Source organism: Neopelma chrysocephalum, unplaced genomic scaffold (genome assembly GCF_003984885.1).
Source record: "Neopelma chrysocephalum unplaced genomic scaffold, ASM398488v2 Primary Assembly neopelma1_24, whole genome shotgun sequence".
Lineage (NCBI taxonomy): Eukaryota > Metazoa > Chordata > Aves > Passeriformes > Pipridae > Neopelma > Neopelma chrysocephalum.
Genome location: NW_020897693.1, coordinates 8,949,966 through 8,963,866, shown reverse-complemented (window position 1 = coordinate 8,963,866; position 13,901 = coordinate 8,949,966). Strand labels below are relative to the sequence as shown.

At 51.9% G+C, this 13,901-nt stretch overlaps 1 protein-coding gene across 4 annotated transcripts in view; it reads right to left on the bottom strand.

Moving 5' to 3' along the window:
- Positions 1–13,652, bottom strand: part of DUSP8 (dual specificity phosphatase 8) — a 46,785-nt gene extending 33,133 nt beyond the window's left edge. Inside the window, exon 1 of one of the 4 annotated variants that reach the window (XM_027702522.1) lies at positions 13,630–13,652. The gene's annotated coding sequence lies outside the window, so the exon portion shown is untranslated. Of the gene's footprint in view, positions 1–12,634; positions 13,141–13,183; positions 13,199–13,584; positions 13,606–13,629 lie in introns of those variants that run through there. The other 3 variants (XM_027702533.1, XM_027702538.1, XM_027702530.1) reach the window with 3 other exon arrangements.
- Between the last annotated feature and the right edge of the window lie 249 nt (positions 13,653–13,901).

Below are 13,901 nucleotides of genomic sequence, written 5' to 3'. Positions count from 1 at the left end.
ACCTGCCTGTTCATCAGAGCCTGCTCATGGGTATCTTTGCTAGCTTGCCTCCTGGCAAGTCAAGAGAAGATGACCTCTCTTGGAAGACAAGAAGTTGAGTTGACCTTTACTCTCGTCTTCAAGGAACAGCCCAGGCATTAGGACAGAGGGCCTGGGAAGCTATACTTGGACTGAGATGGGCCCAAAGAGCCTACTGCTTTGCAGCATCTAACTTGTGCAGACTTAGAAAGGGGGTTCATATATGGGGGTATCCTGTATACAAATACCCTGTGTTTCCATCTTAGGAGCTGAGAGGGGGTCGAGCCTTGTGCTCTCTGAAGTGCTATCAGAAGAACAAGCTTCCTCCACGGGGAAGGACCCCACGGGGTCTGCAAGAGCAATAGGCACGCTGGGGAGCATTCAGCTCAGAGTGTCTTCTTAGGTTTTAATGGAACACGTCATTGCAGGCATGTTTTAATGGCATTAGGTTTTAATGCCGCTGCAGTCATTCAGAAAATAAGCCTGGGCTACTACCAGGCTCCTCTTGTTCCTGCCAGACGGTGTTTTAGAGAGAACCCACAAGCTGTTTCGTGGAAGCTTTAATGCATCTGAATTAGGAGGACTATGAATAACGTGCCTGAAAAGGCCAGCGTAAAGACTTTCATTGACTTCTGCAAGATCAGGATTTGGTCCATGGACTAGAGGAGGCTTATGAGTCACCCTGCTCCAAGTAAGCCAGAAGTTAGCTCCTACAGCTGAAGCCTCTGTAATGTGGGCACCTACTGCAATGGTAGCTCAAGATACAAACCAGATGCTTGAGTTGGACACACCACTGGGTGACATGACAGGGACCTCAGTTACCAGTCACCAAACCTGGAGGGAAAGGATGGAAAGCCACAGAACATGAGGATGGGGATTCCAGCATTTGCTCTGGCTCATGACACCAGCGTTAAAAGCCCACACTTCCCTGGGCTACCAGGCCTGCCTCCCAAAGTAGCGGTAGACGTCCCAGGCTTCAGCCTAAGGATCCAAGCTCCCAGTACAAAGCCACATTAGGACGTGCAGTGCTTTTCTGCCCTTTGTCTCACACCCCTGCTGCCTCTGCCAATGTGTTAATACAAATTATGGGAGGGAAAAAATTCCCTAAAAGCTGCATTAGTGATGGCCCCTCCTGGCACAAAGCATTTTGGCAACCCTGCGGCACTATGGCATCGCTGTCCCCGGCCCCACGTAACATTCTGCGGCTCCTCATGGCGACTCCAATTAGAGCTGCCCCCTCAGTGGGCACTGGGCAGTCCCCCCACGGCAGGAACTCCGCTCCCCCCAGAACTCCTCAGGGGGCTTAAAAATTGAAACAGTTCTAATTAGGGGGTCTGAGGGGGAGCGAGGCTGGCTCCTGCTGGGATATGACACACCTCATTACGTTGCTACCGCCTTGCCAGAAGACCCCCTGCTGTACCTTGGCTATAGAGCCAGGGCACTCAGAAAGGATGCAAATTAGCCAGCTTTTCCCCTTCGTCTTCCTTTCACACCCCACTCCCCAAATCACTTTCTGCCTCCCTTCCCAATCAGGACACCAGGCTGTGAATTCTTCTTGGCTCTTACAATTACATCCAAGAAATAAAAAGGGAATAGAAAGAGTCGACTGACAAAAAAGACTGGGATAATACTGCGGCAGAGGGATGAGAGTGAAGGACTCAAGTGGGAAGAAGGAGTGAGCCAACATTGCACAGTTCCTCTGGAGATAACACGGTATCCGATCTCCAGACAATGAGCAATGGGTAAACTTTGGGGGTCTCAGATGCAAACAGAGGGATCTGGGAAAGAGAACAGATCCTGATTGCTTTACCACTCTGAGAGAAGTCCAAGCAGAAAAGGCCTGCATGAAATTCTGGCAGATGACTGGAAGCCTGGGTGGAAGAGATTGGAGAAGACAGACAAGGTTTCCCAGGTCAGCCAATAGCCCCTCTCGTACAGAACAACCACTCCAGCATGCCCAGGAGGACCAAGTGGCAGACACGTGTGACACATCAAACAGGTTCCACTCCCAGCTCCATGGAAGAGAGAGGGGGGAAGGTAGGGCAAGGATAGTCCATTCTGCCCCTCCTTCCAGGAGCCTTTGCAGGGGATGGAGTTGGCCAACTGAGTGCGGTCATAGGGAGCTGTAACCTTGGCATTAGAACCAAGACTTCTCTGTGTATGTTCAGCCAGGTCAAAGGCAGACAAGCAACTTCTCTGGCAGCAACCATGGGACATTTTGAAGCCAGACTGAGGGGTGGTGAGTTCATCCCCAGCTAACAGGTACTCCAGGTACCAGCAGAGGCTATGAGACCTTCACAGTACCCTGCAGGCTGTATGTGAGATGGTCTCTCAGATGAGCTGTAACATTCCCCTACCTGGGAAGACTGTCAGAGAAGGAGGAAAGATGTCTTTATGCTTCTGCTCAGATGGCTCAGAAGGAAAACTGAAGGAAGAGGTACTACATGGAGCACTGCTAAAGTAAGAGATCTTCTCACCATGGTGAGAGGAGACCAGGGGAAAAGGTTAACCTGGATCCTAAATTAGGGTTTCAGAAACATAGCTGTGTGTCCTCACTTATCAGTTTATTAAAGCCATCTTAATCTTCTTGAGTGTTCCTGAAGAATACTCCCTTAATCCTTTAATCCCACCTCTCCCAGAGTGCCTGTAATGAGGAGATGGGCACACAGCTTAGCTGAATGGGGACAGCCAGCAGGAGAGGCCACACTGCAGCCGAGGGACAGAAAGACCTGCAGAGCTTAGCACAAGTGGGCCAACTGCCCACTCACAGGGACTCTGTCCCTGGTGTCCCCTCCACAAATGTGCATGTCAGGTGAGGGGTGCTGGGCACGAGTCATGAGTGTGACAGAGACACACACAGCAACCCAGGACAAGGGCAAACGTTCAACCTGGCTGTGACCATCTTCCGGGCAGGCCAGGCAAGAGAGCAAGAAAACCTGAAACACACCTCAGCCTGAGTCTATCCATGTGGCATGCCAGGCCACAGGAAATCTTCCCTGTGCCAGCCCAACACAGATCACCAAGTGGAGGCCACTTCCCTCAATTTCTTGTCTTGCACAAGGCCCCCAGCCGAGAAGGGAAGGGCACAGATTTGGTTTCTGTTTTCTGGAGACATCAGTTGGAAGAGCAGCAGGTCTCTGCATCAACCACAAACCTCACTAACCAGCATAACCATTGCACCAAGCTAGTAGTTGTGTCCTGGAGATCTCTACCCTCCCCATGCAGTCCAGTTGAGGAGATACTCCCCTCACTGTCCCAGGCAGGACAGCTCTGCTGTGGGAAGCAGCTTTGACCACACAAACACATTTCCATCATGTGAGGCCGGATCTACAGCACACTCCCTGTGATGGTCATTCCAGGAGCATACCCTTCTGGTGGCACCTCCACCTTGAGTTTACCAAGGGAAACACCTGCTCATTTGTCTCCAGTAATCTAAAAGCAGCCATTCCCGAAGAACTGCCATCTCCACCAGGGACCCAGTGGCACTGAGCTAAGTGATCTGGCTTTTCCCCCTGCAGCCCATCTGGGGAAATATCTGTGCCTTCTGAGCCCTGCAGTGACATGCTGCCTGGCCAGGGCTTCCCCATGCATCCAGGTCAGGTCTGCCACCAGCCCCAGGCTTACTGCTGGGACACTGGCAAGACCCCACCCAATCCCAGCTCTCCAGACACTTACTAAGATGTAAAACGTCACTTTTTCCAATCCCCACACCCTTTTTTCTTCCCTATCCCCTCATTCCTTTCAAGTGCTTTGGTACTTTGCAAACTCTCCTCGGCAGGCTCACGCTGTTTGAGGGATTCCTAAATCACAGGCCCATTACTAATTATTATTATTTTGCAGCAGCAATCAGGGACGCGGGGCTCATTAACAAGTTAGCACCTCTGGTTTCCCTGGAAACCCGCAGCTGCCAGGCAACGGCAGCTCTCCGGCCCGAGGCAATGCTACTGCAGCGCCTTCAGCTCACTCCCAGAAAGATGCTCGGGTTCTGCACGGGCTGATGAACCCAGCGTCGCCAATGGGATAAGGCTAGGAAACCACGATGTGTCCCCTGCTCAACCTCATCTTCAGTGAGCCTCAGCCCATCTTCCTGATCCTCTTCTGGCACTCATAGCATCATAAACTGCACAGTGGCTTCTCCCTCCCAGTGAGCCATGCAGGCTTTCTCCAAGGACGAGGAATTTGGAGCACTAATGATGCCCCAGAGTAACAGTGGGACAAAACTGTCAGGTGCCTGCAGTAGCTGCTTTGGAGGTGATGTAACTGCTGACGATTCCTTAGCAGCTATTCAAGGTCCCTTTAAGAGGCAGCACAAAAGATTTCTCTGCTTGACGATGGAAAAATGGAGTGGGGCTTTTTCCTTTGCTCCTTAAAATAAGGTTGGGAAACACCACTGACCATATCCACTAACTCCGACACAAAGCCTGCTTGCTCACCTTTCCCTGGTGAATCTCAAGGATGGGGAGGAACGATATCTCCTGAGACCCAGCAGTATGAAGATGTAGGGGAGATGGCAGTGGCTTTTCTGGTTGCAGTTAAGCCAAGTTAAGGTGTGCTGCCCTGCTCAAACCCCTGACACCCACCAGGCAGACAGAGGACTCCCCCACAGCCTCATCCACACTGATCTTACAACCCCATCTCGGCTCTCTGCACAAGGCAGGCATCCTCCCTCTGGGACAAGAGCCCCTGTGCTTACCCCTCCATGGAGGGAGCATTTTGGGAAGGGGGGAAAGGGCAGCCTTCCCATTTTTGATGGGAAAACACATCACAGTGAGGCAGCCACTGCACCTTTGCCAGGGTTTCAGGGTTGCTGATCTCATTATTTTTTTAATTCTTTTCCTTTCTGCTCCTCCTTTCTGTGCCGCAGCCTCCCTTCAATTCCCGTAGGCTGGAAACAGCATGTGAGGGAGCCCTGCAAGGAGCTGCATGCACCCAAACAGCACCCACTTGTCTCCCTGCATCTCCCATTGCCCTCTGCACCTGCACCCCGCGGTCCAGAAAGTGTTTCCCACCAGAGGACGTGGCTGTAGGGCCAGGACATCCTTCAGCAAGGTGCCAGATGGTGCATTCACACCAGAGGAGGGATGTGGTGAGGAAGCACGTGGCAGTGCTGGCATGGGGGTGGTCAGCCTTGGGTATGCGGCTGGTGGTATGGGGCTGCTCACACTTGAACCACAGACAGGAACACAGGGATGAAAAGAAAGGGGACAAGTCATACCAAGCTGTAAGGGAGTCTTTCCCATGCACCCCTCACCCCACAAGGCAGGCCGGCTCTTCTGGTTGCAGTTAAGCCCAAGCGAAGGGGTCCCTCATCCTCTCCTACCATCTGATCTTGTGCCAGCAGCTTTGGACAGGTTATGACTGCAAATGCAACTGCCTCCTAGCCAGCTTTCACAAAGCAACCCATGTGCAGTTAAGGATTTACAGACTGGCCACTCCCAGAAAAATTTCTGACTGCAGTCATGGTGGTCAGTCTGAAGATCTGGTCAGGAAGAGCCAACAGGGACAGGAGGGAAAGGAATTTAGCTGGAGTCTAGATGACAAGGGCAGTATCTCCTCCTCTTAGGCTTGTGCTTTTAACATGATTTATATGGTTTTCCCCTTCAGCTTTCATTTTAAAGCCTACAAAAGCCAAGACCAAAGGTTATCCATGACCAGCCAGTCATTTAATCACTGCCTTTGCCCATGCTGAGGAGAGAGCTCCCAAGCATGCTGCTTTCTAATACCAAAGCTATCCCATTTCCATTTTCACGCTGCCAAGTCGAGAGCTGGCCACTCTCTCATCCCAGAGCTAAGTGCACCTTCTGCTTTGAGCAGCTTGGCACATATCACAGAGGACATGTCATGTTAGAGAAGGGAAATCTAGTCCTACTGATGCTTCAAGGGTCCTCATTGTCCACCGCTTGGTATCCCCATCATTTGCTGCATGACCCCATGAGCCCAGAAAGCTTATCCTGGGGATAAGGTGCTTGTTTGCCTTTTTGCAACAAGAGCAGACAGAGGCAGCCCAGAAAGGTATGCACTCAGATACTTCTGCAGGGCTGGTCTGGCTCTCTCATCCTAGGACACCAAACACCATAAATACCTGCTGGGTGCATTTGCAGTCTCTTGGAGAAAGGGTCTCCAGGACCTCCATGCTATTTTCCTGCTACACCTACACACCAAGTGAAAGAAAGCACAGGATTAAGCTGTGGTTCTTCAAGGCTGCAGATAAATAGGCCAGCATTTCACTTCTTAAGCACAATCCCCACTGATGTGAGCTTGTCCATCTCAGCAGAGCACCAGAAACAGTCACAGGTGAGGCTGAGGCTGGCGAAGCAAGCACCTAGCAAACACAGAGGCAGTCACTGCACCTGCCCAGTGCAGGGCCATTAGGCCCCCATATTTAAATGGCAAAAGGTTGTTGCCCTCTGTCAGCTTTCCCGCAGTTTCTGATGATAACCAGTGCAAACTGAGATGCAGGTGCAGTTCCCAGCACGGGTTTCCAGTCAGCAGAAGCCAATATCCACAGTTATGCCACCCCATGCCCACAAAACTCTGACTCTCCTTAGGAGATCCAGAATTCAACACAAATGCAAGGGGCTACACTGGTATTCCATGGGATGAGGCATTCCTCAGGGCAGTAAATACATTTTATGAGACTTTTCTGACCTGGTTCAAGGCTTTCTTAATTTCCTATATACACACAATAGCCAAATTGCTCACAGGTTTGGGATGAATTAGAATGTGTCAGCTCAGGATCCACCTCTTACCACAGCCCCAAGGAGGAGGCACCAGCTCAGAGTTTCAGAGGATTACCTTTATCTAGAAAAAACACACAAGACAGGCAAAGCCCAAAGGTGATGTTCCTGTCCCACTCTCTCCTTTTCCCTTGGGCGCTGTGATTCATTACCAGCTGGTTTTGTTCTGTTAATCCGAGGTGACACAGGGGTCAAACAAAGTGTTTTAAAGGTCTTCCTCTATCCTCACCACCCTGGACAGGCAGATCAGCACATGCCCATTGACCACGCTGAGCCATGGCTTGCTAGTCAGATGCCACAGCTGTTTGTGAGAGAAAGCCCACCGCCTAGCCTCCTGACTGAGAGCTGGGTATTGCAGCACTTTGTAACATGGGCCTTCTCTCTTAATCCATATTATCACTGCTATCGTGGGTGGCAAACTAGATGAACTCATTTGCTGGAGGAAACAATTAGCAATATTCCCCTCACCAACTCCAGGCAGATGTTGAAGCATGATATATATGTATTTTAATCCCAGTTGCAAAAACCCCTCTCGAGATGTATCATGACATCCACCCAGAGATTAAGCATCCTCCAACTCATTGCCACACAGCAGGTCTCACTCAGCCCTGCTTCTGACCATGCAAGTGAAAGCACGAGTGATCACACCAAGTAAGCCCTGCCCCTTTAGCTGGTTGACCCCCAGCTAAGACTAGTTCAGTCATCCTCCCCTTCCCACCTGTCCTGCTGGACTCCAACAGAGCTCACCCTTATCTTTGTATCAGGTACTGCTGAATGAATCTTGCTCAGGTGCCAGACAAAGAGGCAGCCAAGCTCAAAGCAGAAGGGATTGCGAGGATGACACAGAATTAACAGGCATCAGCATTCAGCAAGCAAGCGGAGAACGTGGAGATCTATTTTTAATGGTACAATGAGAGCGCTTTACAAAAGGACATGTCTGGGGAGATTCTGCCCAGTCAGAGATTTGCATTCGGGTTTTTTTTGCAGTAGTCAACTTCCCTCAGTGTGCAGGAGGCATTTTGTCTCTTCACCACCCCACATAGCAATTCAGAGGGCCCTGGCTCAGTTTTGGCTGGAGGCTCATTCCTTTGGGTCACCTTCCTGCCCTGCTGCATCCTTCTGACTTTCCATCAGAAGAGCTGAACCTGAGGTGAGCCACAGGTAAGGTGTAAAGGACAGCTCCTGGCTTGCTTGGCTTCTAGGTCTCAGCCCTGCTGAGCTAGTACAGCTGCCAGGGACATCTCTGCAAGGTCCATCGACAGCAGCAAAGCAGTTAACGTGGTTTTTCATGGGCTAGCTCAAGTCAGCACTGCTGGCACCCTCTCTGCACCAGCCCTCCACTCAACAGCCTTAAGTGCCAAGCAAGACTCAGGCTGCGTCCGTCCGCTCCCCAGGCAGGGCTGCCAGCCAAGGCAGATGAAGATGGCATGAATAACTCCACTCAAGCTACAGCTCAAGGAGGACCAGGCTGCCATCGCAAGCTTGAAAATGAGGGTTGTGAGAGGCAATGAAAAAACAATCAGATGATGTAGATACTTCTTGGTTGCTTCTTTTCAACAAGCATCTTCTCTGCACCCCAGAGATGGATGGGCCCTCTTTATCTGGAGCAAAGATCACCTGGTGTTACGCAGGAGGGTCTGGACTTCAACAGATATGTGATTTATGCAGGCACAGGTTTAACGTGTGGGAAGGTCTTGACTTGCTTGATGCAAAAAACCTGCAATCACCTAATAGACTGAAATTTCTCTCAGAGCTTCTGCTGCATCAGCTGAATTACCATGTGTTAGCTTTAGACAGCAGCGCTCCTCAAAGAACTAAATCCCCTATTAAAAAGACGAAAAAAGGCAAGATGAAAAGCCGGGGATGCGGGCACACCGCGCATCCAAATGCCGGGTGAGTAATGTGGGTTGACAGAGACGAACCGGAAAGACGCACTGCATCATTAGCAGGGCTGGAGGAGGTGGAGAGGAGGATGCCAGGGTCATGCTGTCACTGGAATCACCATACAGGATCAAAGCAGTGGTCCACCTCATTCACATCCCCTCACCATCATTTCCTAATAACAGGTATTCTACAAAAGCCTGTGAGAAGCAAGACAGTGGGTACTTATGGACTAGTCATGCAATAATGCAGGTTTAAAGAGATCTCAGGAGTTCATCTGGTCCAACCCCTCTCTCCCTTAAAGGAGAAGTAACATCAACACCAGAACAGGTTGTCTTGCCCTTCTGGTCACCAAATGACTTGTTCCCAGTCATCAGTGGACTCAAAAATAATGCTCCCCATAACTCAGGATGCAGAAATGCTATATAGAGAGCCACTTCTGCAAATTGCTAGAGGACCTTGAAGGGCTCTGGAGTAATTCCTGAAGAATACAAGGTCTCTGCCCCAAGAGAAGGCTTAGTTTTAAAAAAGAACAATGAAGGGAGACAAGTCATGAATGCACACCTCAGGGAACCATGATATAAACCTTTCTGCACAGAGAAACAACAGGGAAAAAGGCATAAGAGGAGTGGGAAGAAAAAAGGGATTCAAAGAAGGATTTCCAGCCCCAGATACGTTGCTGGGATTCCCTTATTTTAAGTCAGTGCAAAATGCAACACTTATTTCATCTTCATGTAACACAGTCCCTGCATTTCTGTCCTGCTATTGCTCCCCATTTGCACCAAGATACTCTGTGTACTGGACCAGTTTCCAGAGAGCACCTCCAGGTTTCCTCCAAACCCAGCCTGGGCTACCACTGCACCTATCTTTTGAAATGCTGATCCTTCCAAGGTACCATGCAAACAAGCACCACCTGTCACTTTGGGAAACTGGAAGTCCAGAGCAGCAAAATCAATGCTACAGAAGCTCTGGGTAAAGCAAAGGAAGAAACACCCTGCACACCAAGCTAGATTACCCTGTCCAGCTGGGTCTAGAAAACCTCAGAGAAAGAGCCAAATAGCAGAGAGATGGAGCAAGTCATCCTACAGGAGCCATGGCAGTCTACAACACAGGCTGGGCAGGGCTCTCTGCCAGGCATGGCCACCCAACATGGCCCACCCTTACTCTTACTCTCCTTACTTAAAAGTGGAGATGGCTGAGAGCCAAAGAAGCTTCTTGGACAGCATGAAACCAAAGGCTTGGGGTAGAAGGTCTACAAACATCTCTTGGAAGAGGAAGAGGTAAGACCCTGTTTTCCTTTCTGTGACCTCAAGCTAAAAGGGAGACAGGGTGACCAAGGCACCTGCCATGACCAGAGCTTGGCATGTTCCCCCACGGTCTCAGTTGCTGGCCCACTTCTGGCAAAACAACTCTCCCATGGGCATGAGACACATGCCATGGTCTCCCCCTCCATCAGGTGAGCAGGCAAACGCATTGCCAGGGTGCACTACACCACCCACTGTCCCTGAGGGAACCTGCACTACCACTAAACACACCGCAAACTGTCTGGCTTTGACAGCAGCCCCTCATGCCATTAGTGCAGAGCATCTTGGCATGGTCAGTTTTTACCCCCTCTCACATTCCCCTGTCTGTGTTATAATCCTGCACACAAAGTACACCCAGATCTCCTGAGTAAGCTTGAGAAAATCTTGAGCAGAGAGCTTGTTTAGCTTCTTATCTGATGAATGCTCCCAGGCCACTCACCTCCCTTCCCCAAGCCTGCCGTAATTACGTCAGGTGCCTCCTTCCCACTGGCATCAGGCGGGACAGGTGTATCTTCAGAGAAGAAATGCAAAGCTTGAAAAACAGGTTTTAAAACCCAGAGGGCATGGGGATGCAGAGGAGCGTTGAAGCTTTCCCCACAGGATGACTGCATTGCCGCTCTGGCTGCAGGAGTTTCTCTGCATAGCAGCAAGGGAAAGAGCGCAGCAAGACCCAGGGGCTGCCCTTAGGGGAGTGTGAGCACCCGGGCATGCCTGCAACCATCTCCCCCCTTAACACTGCCACTGAACACACGGCAGAGGGGAGAAAGGCCTGCAAACTCTCCCAGTGCAACCTCTAGGAGAGAGCGGTCAGCATCCACAAGCTCCTTCTATTTATCGCCTCCTTCTCTACCAGATTCGGTTTGCTGGAACTGTTTCAGTATGATGGCAGCGTCCTATGAGCCTGCACCATAAATCAAAGCTGCCAAGTGCTGGAGCACCTCCTTTTCCTCCTTCCATTCCTGACAGTGTTAACATGCTCTGCACCTGCCTGTGCCCAGGGCTTCAGGAGCCAAGCTGTGCACCAGAGAAACTAACATCTGATCCCTAAGAACAGCCTTGCTTAAAGGCAAGGAAGCAAATCCAAAGAGGAAAACCACCTATAACACACCCCCTATTCCTTAAAGAAGCTGGCACAGAGGTAAGGGGTAGTAGGGATGGAGTGGGAATTTGCTCATATTCATGCTAAGAGAAGTCATTTCAGAAATCCAGAGACACAATGGGTTTCCAGCCTTTGGGGAGGTTTTCTGGGGGAGGATAGGGCTGCACAGGAGAGAAGCTGTTTTTCTCTCATGTCCCAAGATCCAATTTGGCAATATGGGACAGGCACTACTGCTTAGTCCCACCCAGCCCTCGAGGTTGTTTTGGTAGTAATAGTGATGTTGCATTTAATATTAGGTGAATTTAAGCTCTCCAAAGGCAGGCTCCTCAGTGGCTTTCTCAGCGAGGTACCTGGCACCCAGCAAAAACACAGTCTGCAGACAACATGGTGCAGTATTTGCAAGAATAAACTCCATGCAGTGCCCCAAGAGCTTTTAAGTGCCTCCAGTGCTCCTAAGGACTCTGGCCATTTTGCTCGGCTCTCCCAAACTTAGCTGAGGCTAAATTTCAAACAGCAGTGCTAGATCCAGGTTTTCCTTCCCTACTCCTTACCTTGTGTCTAGGCAGGGACAACTGAAAGCCACAGGAGGCAAATCTGTCAGGTTAAAAGACTTTGCTATGAGCTGCTGTCATCTCAGCTTGGAAACCTTCCAGCCCCAGGTTTGCACTTCTCAGTTGTGTTGCCAATGGGCTGAGGGCAGGAATTTCTGCCTACTGCCACTGCAAAGAGGCATTTGGGCATCCTTATGCCGCTTACACATCTGCCTGTCCACTCTGGTCCCAGCCATTCAGGTAGTCCCACACATCCAGGCTCTGCCACTGTGGCTGTGCCAGGAAAAATTGGGGACAAGACACCTGCAAGGTCCTTGCGGGCACTATAAAATCCCAAATGCACTATGGCCAGAAGCCTTTTCTTGGGGCTGCAGCTTATTTTGTTTTGGGAACTGTTACAAGCAAAACCAAAGCAAGCGCAGGAACCCCCATCCAGACCCAAACCCCCAACAAACCTCTTCCACAGAGAGAGTCCTCCCGACATGGATGCCCTCCGACAGCATGAGCGCAGGGGCACGCAGAGGCAAGGCCAAACCTATAAAGGCCAATTCCCATGCACTGAGTCCTTCCAAAAACAAAGCTCTCCCACAGCCACGTTTGGGCGCTTAGGCAGCCGTGCCCTGAGCCCTTCACCTTAGCGCAGGAGGATGAGACAATGCAAGCAAGCGTTAAACACCGCTCCACAGGCAAGCTGCTTTCAAGGTTATCATGGCCCCTGCACCACCAGGCACAATCCTCAGCGCTACCTGTTCAGGCTTCTTGGATATCCCAACCTGGGGGAGGGGGGTCTACCATATTACCCTAAATTAGAGGGAGATGGAACCTCCGGCAACAATTCCCAATGTGTTCGTCATCGCTAGCTGCTTGGGATAGGGATGGTCTCTTCCACATATGCTTATGCAGTGCCCAGCTCCCACCAGGGAGCTGTCGATAACTACCGCAATACGAAGGATAAACGCATCCATGCCTAGAAAAATCCAAATATCCCTAACAGAATAGCACTGCACCGCGTTCTTCCTTCTAACGAAACCGCAAATTACTGACCTGTGCACAGAGCTCCCCCAATGCAAGCTGAAGCACTGACATCAGCTTTTGCTGTTGCTCAGGAATTTAATTCTGGGGGAGGAGAAAAGGGAGGGGGGAGCAGGAAGGAGAAGGAACTTATTTATCAATAAGGGAAATAACTAGGAATCTTTAAAACCAAACAACACTCAGCACATAAACTAACATTTATCACTATATAATAATTGGGGGTGGGTGGAGGGTGATAAATCGGTCCAGGCACATTAGGGGAGGTGGAAGGGATTATTTTAAACGGGCAGCTTAACTCATTAATCGCGAGCAGCGCCTTTGGAGCCGCAGCAGTGAAGTGTTGCATTAAAACCCCCGCTGCTGAACACATGCCGGCTTCGTTTAAACGCCAAGGACACAGGGCGACACTCCAACCTCTTTCATCATCAGAAAAACCACAGCGCTGTTAACACCGGCTCCTCAAACACCAGCCCTCAGCCCCGCCAGAAAACCCCTCCATCCGCGACCCCCGGCGCGGCAGGACAGCGGGTATTCCCGGCGCTTCCCGAGCCCACTCCTCACCTGCACCACCGCCGCCCGGCAAGCGCGCACCGCGAAGGCAGGGTGGGATTTCCACCACCCCCCCCGCTCCGAAAACAAGCGCAGCGCCTCCGATATGCGCGTCCGCGGATCGCCAGCTCCCCCCCTTCCCCACTCCCCGCGGTGGGGCTGCTCCCTCCCTAGCCCCAGCACTTCACATGCATCACTTTCCCTCGCACCGAAATAATTCCAGCCCCCCGCTGCAAACGCGAAGCCCTGTATCTCGGCATACACACAGGCGCGTACATAGATCGGTACATGCTGTCCCACCGCCGCAGGGCGCGATGCCGGCTCCGCTCCGCACACGCGGGGCGCACCGCACCGCCTCCCCTCCCCCGCGCTCCTCCCGCCCGCCCTTCACCCCAACCCCGGGGCGCACGGACCCGTCCGTCCCGCTCGGGCTGCCCGTGGGGAGGGGCCGCACTGACCCGGCGCGGCGGGCGCGGGGCCGCCCCGCTCCGCTCCGCTCCGCGGCCGTTCCGCCGGCGCGGGCGCTGCCGGCGCCGCAGGGCCCGCATGCCCCGGCGGGCGGGGGGGGGGGCCCCCCCCCGCCGCGCCCCCCCTTCCCCCGCCCCCCCCGGCCCCCGCCGGGGAGCCCCCGGCGATGAGGTCATGCCTTGGGAGCGGGGGGGGCCCGGGGGGGAAAAGGGAAAAAAAAAATAAAAAAATAAGGGGGGGGAAGACAGCGTTGACGTCACCC